Consider the following 11,735-nt stretch of genomic DNA (forward strand, 5'->3'; position numbering starts at 1 on the left):
CAGTCTTTGAAAGTTGCCATGCACACCAGCAAAGGAGTGGAAGGGACTCTGAGGTAAAGACGGAAATGCCTACCTCTCAGAGATAGGTCATCTCCACATTGTGTATACCTGACCTGACTTTTATAAGTAATGACTTTATACATTTCCTATACACAACCTATCGATATAGACTCCTCTCTCTCTCTCTGTGTGTGTGTGTGTGTGTATGTGTATTTTACTGAAAATAACAATCTTCAGCTTTCTTTTCTCATTTAGTATCTCATCTAATGTTTGCAGTTACATTTTTATAGTTATCGTGGTTGTATAGCTTTTCATAGATTGGTTGGACACTCTTATTGCTTTTAATAACAATTCTAGGTTAATATCAATTTATGATCTCTTTATTGATTTCTTTCGATATCAAGGACATTTATCCTATGTCATCCATGTATGTGGGTAATTTTTAGTTCCCAGGTTTTCATGTGCTCTTTAATGCCATTTCCCTCCCGCCCCACAAAAGGTATCTAAGTTCATTTGTATGGCTAAGCAATTATACTGTTCTCTGTATAAAAACATTTTAGTCATATGCTAGGGGCACAGAACACCATCTCCAGGTTTACCAGGGTAACATTCCCCACCTCGACAGCTACGTGGCACTAGGGAGCACACACACAGCCTGGGATTTAGGGGGTCCAGGATTTGAGACCCTACCCCGCTGTTCTCAAGGAGTCTCCGACCCTCTCTGACTTTACCTTTGCCTGTAGTACAAAAAATGCCTGCCTCAAAATGGATTTTGCAGGGATTTGACATAACAGGCAACATCATTCTTTATTATCAAAAGAATCAGGAATTCTGAGTGAGACAAATATGCACAACAACTAGCCCTTTGGGTGGATTAGTGTCAGTTAACTGTTGGCTTTCCAACCCCAAGCAGACCTCCTGCTCTTTCACAGGGTTATACTAAGACCGGAGGAGAAACACAACAAAGATGACCACATCCAAGAGTTTCTTGTCAGGGCTGTGTTCTCAGCATCCTGAATCAGCTTAGGTGAGGGCCTCCTCTGGAATCGTGTGCTTGGCCTGGAGGAAGTAAAGGGAGGAAGGTGGGAGATCAGCAGAGCCATGAGCCCTGAGTCTCATCCCCAGGTCACCCAGTCTCCACTCACTTGGCCTGAATACCTGGACCTCACCTTGGGCCAAGTGAGAACCAGTGTGGTCCCAGTGGTTGTCACAAAGTCCCCTGGGGTAGAGAAAAGTCAGATGTCATCCATTAGGGCTGCCATTTCCCAATCTATGCAAGGAAAATATGGCTCCACATTTACTGCAACATATGCAGTAGAATGAGCCCTGTGTCAGTGTGTACTGGGAAAACTCCTGAAACCAAAACATCTGTCAATAAAGGAATGAGGCCAACAGAATTGTAAACCTGTTCAAAACAACTAGGTAATTTAATGTGTATGGAGACAGGAATGTTCAGGGTGACAATGAGTGAAATAACCAAGCAAAACAATTACCTGCAAGTTCCCGTTATTCCCTTCTTGGCTCCTGCCAGCTTCTATCTGCATGCCGCCTGACCACTCACTTCTTAGACCACTGGAGGTTCATCCCAGACTGGGTGGTGAAAAAGTGCATCATTCCTGCTGCTCCTGAGAGAAGGTGGTCAAAAGAAGCTTCAGGAAGGTGTGGGAACTGGGATAGAGAATGTGTTCTGGGTCTCCGTAGGGCTGACGTCCCTCACAAGCAGAGTTATCATTCACGATGCACACACTAGGCCAACATGAGCCCTGGGACAGCTGGACACATAGGCAGCCCCACTCCCTCAACAACGTCCTGCTTCCACTGCCACTCAGCAACTACATTCCTTTCATACCCCTACTGTGCCTGCTCCACCCCCCCCCCCAGATTGCTTGGCTGATACCTCTACCCCTGCCACAGAGACCACTTTTGGAGAGATTATCTACCAGTTTCGCTAGATTAGGAGGCTTAACCGTACCTCAGAGATGGTTTTATACTCTCATTTCGTCTGTAAAACAGCCCAAGGAGTGGACTGTATAATCCTCATTTTCAGAGGAAGACACTGGGTCACAGAGGGGTCCTATGACTTGACCAAGGTCGCACAGCTAGTGGGTGTTGGGGTCTGGGAGAGAACCCATATTCCGATTCCAGAGCCCATGCCCTTACCACTAGGCTAGACTCCTTGGATCTACCTGATGGCTTTCAGCAATATTGATAAAATCCCAAGGGCTACACAACCACATTCCCACACCCCTGAACCAAGGCTGGGCTGGGAGTGCCACCCAAAACACAGCACTCACTTGGAATTGCTGACAGGGGTAGCAGTGAAAGTCTGGGTGAAGGTACAGATACAAGGTACAATAAGTGAATGTGGTTGAATGTCACTTATATGTCAATGACACTTGGTGGGGGGAGAGGGAAAATAGGTTATGAACAGAACCCTGAGAATTTCTTTCCACTTCAACAACAAACAATACCCCCTTAGAGTTGCACATGCTTGACACACTCACACAGCATTCCCCAGTCAGGATCTTACATGATACTCATGCTGAAGGGGACAAAAGTTCCTGGGAATCGAGGTGTCAGGAATTGGGAGAGCAACAATAGGAGCGATCTGCTCTCAGAGACAGGAATGTTACTATGTGCAGACTCTGTGACAGCCACTCCACAAGTTCATTTGATTCAATTTTCACAGCTGCCCAAGAGATGGATATTATTGGGCCCCTTCTGCAAATGAGGAAAATGAGAGGTTAGGTAATAGGCCCAAGTTTGAAAGGTAAGGATTTAGGGTGAGAACCATCAAACCCCACAGCCTGTTTCCCTAACACCCTGGCACCCAAGGTAGGAATGAAAAACATGCAGGTGTTGGGCTGGGGGCCCACTGGATGGGTGCTGGTTGAAGGTTTGTCACCTGTGTGAACTCAGTCTGAGCTGGGCATGGGGAACGAGGCAGCCACAGGGGCAGGCGACCATCCCCAGAAGGAGTAGAGGGTCAAGTCCCAGGTCAGCATGAAGCTGAGGGTCTGCGGTCCCCTTATGATCACCGCCTTCCCTCCTGATGGTCCCAGTGCACCTGTGTCTGCCTCAGTCGGTTCCTTGCCTGAGGGATTATATTCGTTGTCGGGCTACCCATGGATCCTCTGAAGGGCCGGTTTGGATGATGTGACATGTGTGGGGGTGGGGAGGGAACAGTGCCTCTGAGAAGCCTCTCCATCTGTCTCCTCAAACACCTCTGCTCTCTGACTTCCATTCCTGCCTCAGAAAGTCCTCTGCTCCCTGGCAGTCTCCCACTTCTGGCCCCCTGACTCAGGGAACCCTGGTTTGTCTCAAGGAGGGCCCAGCTCCTGGCATTGGGTCAGAGGAACGGATGTCATGATGGCAGCCCCCCAAGACCTCAGCCCTCAGCATGGGCAGGAAAAGCCACTATGACATCCTGGAATTGGAGGAGGGGACACATTTGGTTCAAGGAAAAGAGGGTCCCTCTCAGAACAAGGGAGGGAACACCATCTCAGCAGGGAGTAGGAAGGCCTGTCTCAGCATGAAGCCCTGGGGTTGAGGGCCCTTCTCAGTCCCAGGCACCATCACCTGGCCCAAAGTGGTCACTCTGGTTCTGGAGAGGAGATGGAGCCCCGCTTCCTGGAACACACTCATGGGAAGGCATGTGTCTTAGTCTGTTCAGGCTGCTATAACAAAATACTACCAAGTTGGTATCTGATAAATCACAGTAATTTTCTGCTATCCACTTTGTAGGCTGGAAAGTCTAGATCAAGTCACCAGCATGGTCGCTTTCTTGTGAGGGCCCTCTTCCTGGTTCATTCCTGGCATCGTTTTGCTGTGTCCTCACATGGTACAAGGTGTTAGGGATCTCTCTGGAGCCTTTTATATAATGGTACTCATTCCATTCAGGAAGGTTGCACCCTCATGACCTTAGCATCTCCCAAAAAACCACCTCTTGATACTATCGTCTTTGGGTGTCAGGATTTCAACAAATGAATGCGGTGAGGTGGGGGACACAGTCAGAACATAGCAGTATGTTAGGGAAAGCTACGTGCAGAAGGGTAAGAAACAGACCCCAGACCAGGAAAACAGGTAAGCAGGTCACAGGAAGGAAAGGAGACCTCTAAGCACAGGTGAGAGAGAGAGTAGAGAAGTCAGGGCACATGGTCCTCCTCATAGCTGCTGCCTCCTGCAGATGGGCACTGTCAGGTAGCTCATGCTCCCAGGGGCAGAGGTCCCCAGGAAAGGTGTCACAGATTCCCTTCTAGCCACAGCTCCCTCACTTTGTCCAGCTCTCAGGCTGACGTCTGCTGAGAAATATGGGGAGGAAGCTGGAAACGAGTCCCAGGGAAAGAGAGACATGTGGGCCCCTGCACCCCCAGCCCCCACTTTTCCACACAGGTACCTTCTCCTGCCTCCTGTCATCACTGATAAACACTACCACCCACCGTCAACCCCAACTTTGATCTGGCTCCCTCTTCCCACCTCATTCTTGGAGAGCTTCAGGATCTTGACTGTGGGGACCATCTGTATAATGTCAGACAGGCCATCCAGCCTGTACAGTTTGTTGTTGATCGAGTTCAAGGACAACAGCTTTTTGTGAGAAGGAGTTAGAGTGACAGTTACTATCTAGGGCCTCAGAAACAAGTCCTCCTTCCACACCATTCGTACCATCCTCTACCATAAAAACAGCACTGGGCATGAGGCCTCACATCAGGGGGAACTCTTTTCAATGATCTTCAGGGTGGCAGCCATGCATTTTCTTCAATTCAGGATTATATCAATATCATGGCCCACCAAGTCTTCAACAATCTGAGAAGAGGCAATAGGAAGGCTGAGAGGGGTCCAGGGCCAGTACCAACCCCTCCCCACATTGTCATCCTTTAAGTCTCCCTCCCAGGCAGATCCCTGCCCTAGCATTACTGCTGTCAACTGCACCTGGGTCAAAGCAGAGCCTCTGGAGGTCAAGAGTTTGCTGGGAGACATCATAGTGTTTGTTCATGGTCAGCTGCAGAGAGAGATGGAGAAAGCCACTGTGAGGCTCTGGTGGGGATAGGGAAATCGGGGGCTGGAGGAAGAAGAGGTAGGTCTGGGTGTGAACACACAATGGGCCTTGAGTCTGCATTACCTTTAGATGTTCCATTTCTTCTGGCTCCAACTCAAACCACACAGAGTAGGGTACAGAAGAATGACTGACAAAGAGATATCTACAGAAAGGAGGGGTGGGGTAAGCACTAGGAACTCTCATTCTAAAGAAGACAGCTAACCCCTGGCCTGTCCTCCTTCCCCAGGACTAGGTACAGGTAATGTCCTTGACACAAACCTTCTGGTTCTCCTCATTACACATCTTAGAGCTGACACCCTTCAATGCAGAGGCAGTGTCAGCATCCTGGACAAAGTTCTAGGCCTGTGTTTTCACATAGTGGAACTACAGGTGGCAGAAGCAACAGAAAAAGTGCTGGAGAACCAGCTCTCCCCCTTCCCTGTGCCCACTCCTCTGGCTTCAGCATTCTCTTATACATCAAAAGGGGTGAAGGGTACACTGCAATGGCTCAGGATTGAAATCAGTAGCCATGTATTGTCATACTTTCTTCCATAGGGCATGTAGGGGGTAAAAGAGAGGATAGGAGAGAAGAGTGGCAACATGGAATTAAGACTAGAGAACAGATCCTTTTCCAACCACCTACTGAACTTGAAAAGAAAGTGCTAAAAAAAAAGGATCATTGACATAATTTCATATTTTGTACCAAATATGGATTTCTTTATTTTTATTGTTTTATTTATTTTTTTTTTGAGAGAGAGAGAGAAAGCATGCTCAAGTGGATCAGGGGCAGAGAGAGGGGGACAGAGGATGCAAAGCCAGCTCTGTGCTGACAGTAGTAAGCCCGATGTAGGGTTTGAACTCGTGAACTGTGAGGCCATGACCTGAGCCAAAGTTGGACACTCAACTGACATTAGCCACCCAGGTGCTCCCCCAAATAGGGATTTATTAAATTCCCTTTCTCTCCATTCAAAGCTCTCCTCCAAATAAACACTTAAGATATTAGACGTGATCTTCTTTTTATAAATTTCCAGGAGATTCTACCTCATGAAGATCCTGCTTGCCCCTCAGATAAAGTCTCCAGAGACTCGACCTCCATCTCCCACACTCATCTTGAGCCAAGCTGAGACATCCAGTGGAAAGTTGCTCCATCGCCTTGGGTGCAGTTTTCACCTTTGCTTTTAGCCATCCTCTACTCTTATCCCTTTACATCATTTCTCTGAACCTACCCTTAGGTGACCGAGGCAGATAACTCCTAGAAGAAAGAAAAAAAAGAAAGAAATAAAGAGGAAAGAAAGAAAGAAAGAAAGAAAGAAAGAAAGAAAGGGAAAGAAAGAAAGAAGAAAGAAAGAAAGAAAGAAAGAAAGAAAGAAAGAAAGAGACACGTTACAAATCTCACCTGTTCCCAGCAAAATAATCTAGCATCTCTACACAAGACCATCACAGCTGCCCTGACCTGTCTCTCCTGCACATTCCATATGTCTTGCCAGAACTGTGATCTTGAACCTACTCCCATGGTTCCATCTTGCCCATTCACCCTCATTTATCTCCATGGAGTAATTCTTTCTTTCCTTATGTCCACATTAGCATGGAAAAAACTTTAATAATGCCCCTGGCCCCTCCTATGGTACAGTTCGTTGGCCTAGTGGATGCTGTGGGGAAGTGGAGAGAAAGAAGAAATCCATGAGTTCTAAAAATGATTTCTACACTTTTGCCCCACGAATACCAAGACTACCATTAAGGTTGCTCAACCATTAATTAATGCCTACACTCTGTCATGTTGTAGGAAAAAAAAAGATATAGTTAACTACAGGGTTACGTATTCCACTGCCTAGTACAAATCAACCATGATGACTGATCACTTAACATTGTTAAAGAAGAGACAACAGGCCCCAAATGGAGTCACTAATGCTAAGCTTGTGTCACCTAATTTCAGGTGATTACACCTAATACAGGTCACCTCATTGACTTAATACCTAACCTAATTGCAGTTTCAGCCTCTCTCAGGAATGTAATCTTAACTAGTCAGTCTGGCATCTCCTGGTCAGTACTAGTGAGGTAATCTGCTTAATAGGCCCTGCCATCCCCCAAAAGGAAGGTCACCTTGTCTGAAACAATCCACTATTTGTCAGTAATTTCCTTGTCCTGTTGCTTTCTGCCTATAAAGGTCTTCCATTTTGACCAGCTCTTAGGAACTTCTTTCCATTTGCTAGATGGCATGCTGCCTAATTAATGGATTGTTGAATAAATCCAATAATATCTTTAAAATTTACTCACTTGAATTTATTTTTAACACTATCTTATTTGGGGTTGTACATAAGTATCATCCATTGCTGCTTCTCCCTCTTGTTCATGGATTCATGAAGATGAATGCCAGAAATGCCATGTTTATATCAGCTTTCATACTTCCTTGGGAAACACCCAGGTATCTAGGTCCTCTTTGAAAGGAATGATGTCTATCAATGTACTCTGAAATCAGGAAGAACGGTATAAAAACAGCAAAATTAAAACCAAATCAAGGTAGAAAACACATCAATGGCCTGAATAACAGAGAAAAGTCCTGTGATAACTTTTATGGGTAATGAAGAAATATCGTTGACTTTTTTCATCTAAAAAGAAATATAACAAAAACATGCTTAAAGTTTGGAAACCTCCACTGTGGATCTGCTTCTTGGAAGATGAGAGGTAGGGAGCATCCTCAGCCTGGGAGAGAACAAGCACACAAAGAAGAGTTGGGCAGAGGCTCCATTCTGAGATCTTAGTTCCTGCTCTGACATTTCCAGGCTGGGTGACTTGGCACAAGTTAATTACTGTCTATAACCCCCTACTCCAACCTGAGCTCTAAAGCAATAACAGAATCTACCCTGACTGTGTGGTGCTATGTTTCAAGAGTCAAAGGCAAGTTACCCACCTGGATGGAGAATTCTATAAACAAACAATTAGTCTGAAGAAATACCCAGCATTAAGCCTGGTGAGACAAAATGATGGAGGATCCTGAAAGAGAAAGGACAAGAGTTGAAGGTGTCGTAGAAAATAATAACAACGTATGTTCAATTGGTCCCAGATAAAAAGGAAAGGCAACAGTACAGAAGATATATTTAAATAAATGATAGTTGGGAAGTTTAAAAAGTGACCAAAGACATCAAGTCACAGATTCACGAAGCTCTGTGTTTGTCAAGCCTACAGGGGTATGAGGAAAACCAAACCTAGGCCTTATTGATTATCTCAAAAGAAAGGAAAGGAAAAGGAAATTAGAGCAGGTAAAAATAAATATAAAGCAAATATTAGGATGACATGTTTAAGCCAAATTATGTATGTTAATGCCATTACATGTAAGCAGATGAAATATTCCAAATCGAAAGGCAAACATCAGGCTAGATAAAAATTCCATCAAATGCACCTTAAAAGAGACACATGTAAAGTTTATTGATACAGAAAATTAGGGGAAATGGCAATTTAAACATTAACCAACAGAAATCTAGTATACCCATCTTAATTGAGTATGCTACTATACCCATCTTAATTGGCCTTTTTGCCCCTCCTGCTACAAAGCTCCGAAAATTCTTGGAATATTCTATGTTGAAAATGATAAATCTGTCTTTTTTATGTTAGTGAGATGACTTTTGGAAAACACCTAAGGTTGGGGGTTGGTTGCCAGAAGAACCCACCATGAGATTAGAGGGTTAGAACTTTCAGTCCTACTTCCTTGACCTCTAGGGAAGGCAAGGGGCTGGAGACTGAGTCCAATCACCGATGGCCAATAATTTAATCCTGACCATGTAATTAAGCCTCCATGAAACACCCCAAAGGACCGGGTTCAGAGATTCCAGGTTGGTAAACCGGAATGCCTCCATGTGCCACTGTGTCGTGCCCCAAACCTCACGGGGACAGAAGCTTCTGCGTTTGGGGCCTCACCCCATGTATCCCTTCATCTGGCTGTCAATTCCTATTCTTTAATATCCTTTGTAATAAACCAGTGATGTAGTGAATAAACAAGTTTCCCGAGTTCTGTAAGCCACTCTAGCTAATTAATCGAACCCAAGGAAGGGGTTGTGGGAACCTCTGACTTATAGCCAGAGTGTCAGAAGCACAGGTAACAACTTGGACTCGAGATTAGCATCTAAAGTACAGGGCAGCCTTGTGGGAATGAGCCCTTAACCTGTGGAATCTGATGCCATCTCCAGGCAGATGGTGTCAGAATTGAGTTACCTTATAAGACACCCAGCTTGTGTAGGAGACTTGCTTGAATATGTGTGGGGGGAAACCCACACATTGGAATTGGGTACAGTATATTAACACCTAAAACTGACAGAAGTAAATGGAAAAATGGACAAATCCACTATCACAACTGGAAATTTTAACACATCTCACTGAGTGATAGCTAAAAGAGGGAAACAAAAATTCAGTTAGATGAATTAGATTTAAACAATGTTAGTAACAAGTGCTTGCTTCAGCAGCACATATACTAAAATTGAAATGATACAGAGAAGATTAGCATGGCCCCTGAACAAGGATGACACTCAAATTTGTGAAGCATTCTGTATATTTTTTAAAAATGTTATTAACCAATTTATTTACTTAACTGACATGAAACATGGCAGAATAAGTCACATGCTGGGGCATAAAGGAAGCCTTGGGAAACTTCCAAGAGCATAATGCAATCTAGCCTGAGTGGTTGGTGTGAAGATTCAAGGATAATGTTGGGTTCTCTGCCACTCTCCTACCTTTACATCAATCGCAAGAACATTAATCTCCAACAACCCCCTGGCTCCAAAAGACCCTCTCCACATTCCAAACCCGGACCTGAGAGGAGCACATGACTCTGGCCTTTACCCTCAACTAGATGTCTTAAAATATACCTGAGATTTGCTGTAATCAGGCACAGTGAGATGGCAGACATGGAGCCAATGTCCTTGAAAGAAGAGTTTATTACCTACAGGTCCCAAGAGGAGGGGACATACAATAACACTCAGGGCCACACGAGGAAGCTCCTGGTGGAGCTGTCAGGTGGCAGACAGAATGAGGGGAAAACATGAACCAGAATCTTTATTCTGGTTTTATGGAAAGGAACGGGAGAAGCAGGATCAGTATGCTGAGTAAAACTTTGGATTGAAAAGTTGGAATAATTTTGGTGGGCTCTGAGTGATAAGGGTGGCCCCTAGTTGTCCAGTGTCTGGACTTGGGGTGATTTAGGGAAAGGAGAATATTGGACTGGGGTGTGAGAGTTTGATAAAGGAGGTGGCTGGGGGTGTGGGCTCTGGATTTGCTGGTTTACATATCAAAACCATGCTCATAGGCAAGTTGATTGCTAGCTCAAGGAATTAGCTCACCCTAGGAGACCCAGTTCCTCACCAGGTCCACAGGCTCTTGTGGTATCAAACCATCAGAAAATATAGTTAATAGAAAACATGATGAATACACCGAGGGTAAGATTTCACCTCAGTCATAACCATAGCCATAGGAGGAGAGGTTTTCCATGTAGAACTAAGATAGGTGTGTCATGGCCCATTGGGGTCATGTCCTCAGAAGAAAGTAAAACACTCAGCCTGGGCACTTGCCACCTCCCATCCAAAGGGGGATTACTGGGTTCCTGTTGGATGGAGTTGGAGAGGGGGCCCAGAACCCTCCTGGCCTGTGGGGTCCTGAGACTGAGGACCAGCACTGACCAACCCACCCATGGAGTGACCTGCAGGCAGTGACCCATCACCAATGTATTCACAGGGCACTTATGAGGGTCTGAGGCTGGAGGTTTGGAGAAGATCCAGGAGGGCTGCTGAGGAAGGCAAGAGCAGACCCCAAACCACTTTGTCAGGGCCACACAAACAAGATGGAGTCCTGATAAGAAAACCCTTCCCCAGGGGCATAAGGAAGAGAGTGCTGGCAGCCAGAAACACACACACACACACACACACACACACACACACACACACACCTTCCAGTTCTTACTTCCCCCTGAGTTTTGTGACCAGCCTAATGCCCCAGGAGCTATTTCCAACTGCACCACTCTTACACAGGAGGCCAACCAGAGTCCAGGAAGCCTAAGACCCAAGTACTTGTAACTGCAAATACAGGAGATTGTGTGGCCTACTGTATAACATGATGTTCCTTCATTTTTCCTCAAAAGGGGATTCTGACCACATAGTCACCAGCTCCTTGCCTTTGCTGAGGTTGCTGAGTTTTAGCTACAGGAGTTTCTCTGGGGCCATTCAGATACTACAGAGAAATCGAGACCAGAACTGAGCTCCATGAGATATGATGACGCTGCCATGCATAGCTGCAACTAACTCTTTCTGCAATACAGTTGACCCTTGAACACAGGGTTCAACTGCACAGGTCCATTTATAAGAATATTTCTTTTTTACACTTCAGTCCTATAAATGTATTTTCTCTTCTTTACGATTTTCTTCATAACATTTTCTTTTCTCCATCTTACTTTCTTATAAGAATACAGTATATAGGGGCACTTGAAATCAACTGATTTCAGCTCAGGTCATGATCTCACAGTTCATGGGATCAAGCCCTGTGTTGAGCTCTGTTCTGACAGCACAGAGCCTACTTGGGATTCTCTCCCTCTCTCTCTCCTTCCCCTCCCCAGTGCTCTGTCTGCCTCTCTCTCTCTCTCTCTCTCTCTCTCTCTCTCTCTCTCTGAAAATAATTAAATATTTTTTTTAAATATTTTTTAACACTTATTGATTTTTTGAAA

General features: G+C 45.2%; 1 long non-coding RNA gene and 1 other non-coding gene across 3 annotated transcripts; one reads left to right on the forward strand and one right to left on the reverse strand.

The window, feature by feature from the left end:
• Positions 1-298: 298 nt before the first annotated feature.
• On the reverse strand, positions 299-9,401 carry LOC128311417 (uncharacterized). Of its 2 annotated transcripts, XR_008289802.1 has the most exons (6): positions 7,944-9,401; positions 7,310-7,501; positions 6,077-6,287; positions 5,120-5,183; positions 1,170-4,999; positions 299-1,059 (listed from the first exon to the last, which is right to left on the reverse strand). It is a non-coding gene; the product is annotated as an uncharacterized LOC128311417 (long non-coding RNA). The 2 variants fall into 2 exon arrangements; XR_008289801.1 differs by lacking the exons at positions 299-1,059; positions 1,170-4,999; positions 5,120-5,183 and having other exon boundaries at positions 5,741-6,287; positions 7,944-9,396.
• A 72-nt stretch (positions 9,402-9,473) lies between these two features.
• On the forward strand, positions 9,474-9,580 carry LOC128311619 (U6 spliceosomal RNA). Its single transcript, XR_008290154.1, has one exon. It is a non-coding gene; the product is annotated as a U6 spliceosomal RNA (small nuclear RNA).
• Positions 9,581-11,735: the final 2,155 nt, after the last annotated feature.

This window comes from Acinonyx jubatus, chromosome X (genome assembly GCF_027475565.1).
Source record: "Acinonyx jubatus isolate Ajub_Pintada_27869175 chromosome X, VMU_Ajub_asm_v1.0, whole genome shotgun sequence".
Taxonomy (NCBI): Eukaryota; Metazoa; Chordata; class Mammalia; order Carnivora; family Felidae; genus Acinonyx; species Acinonyx jubatus.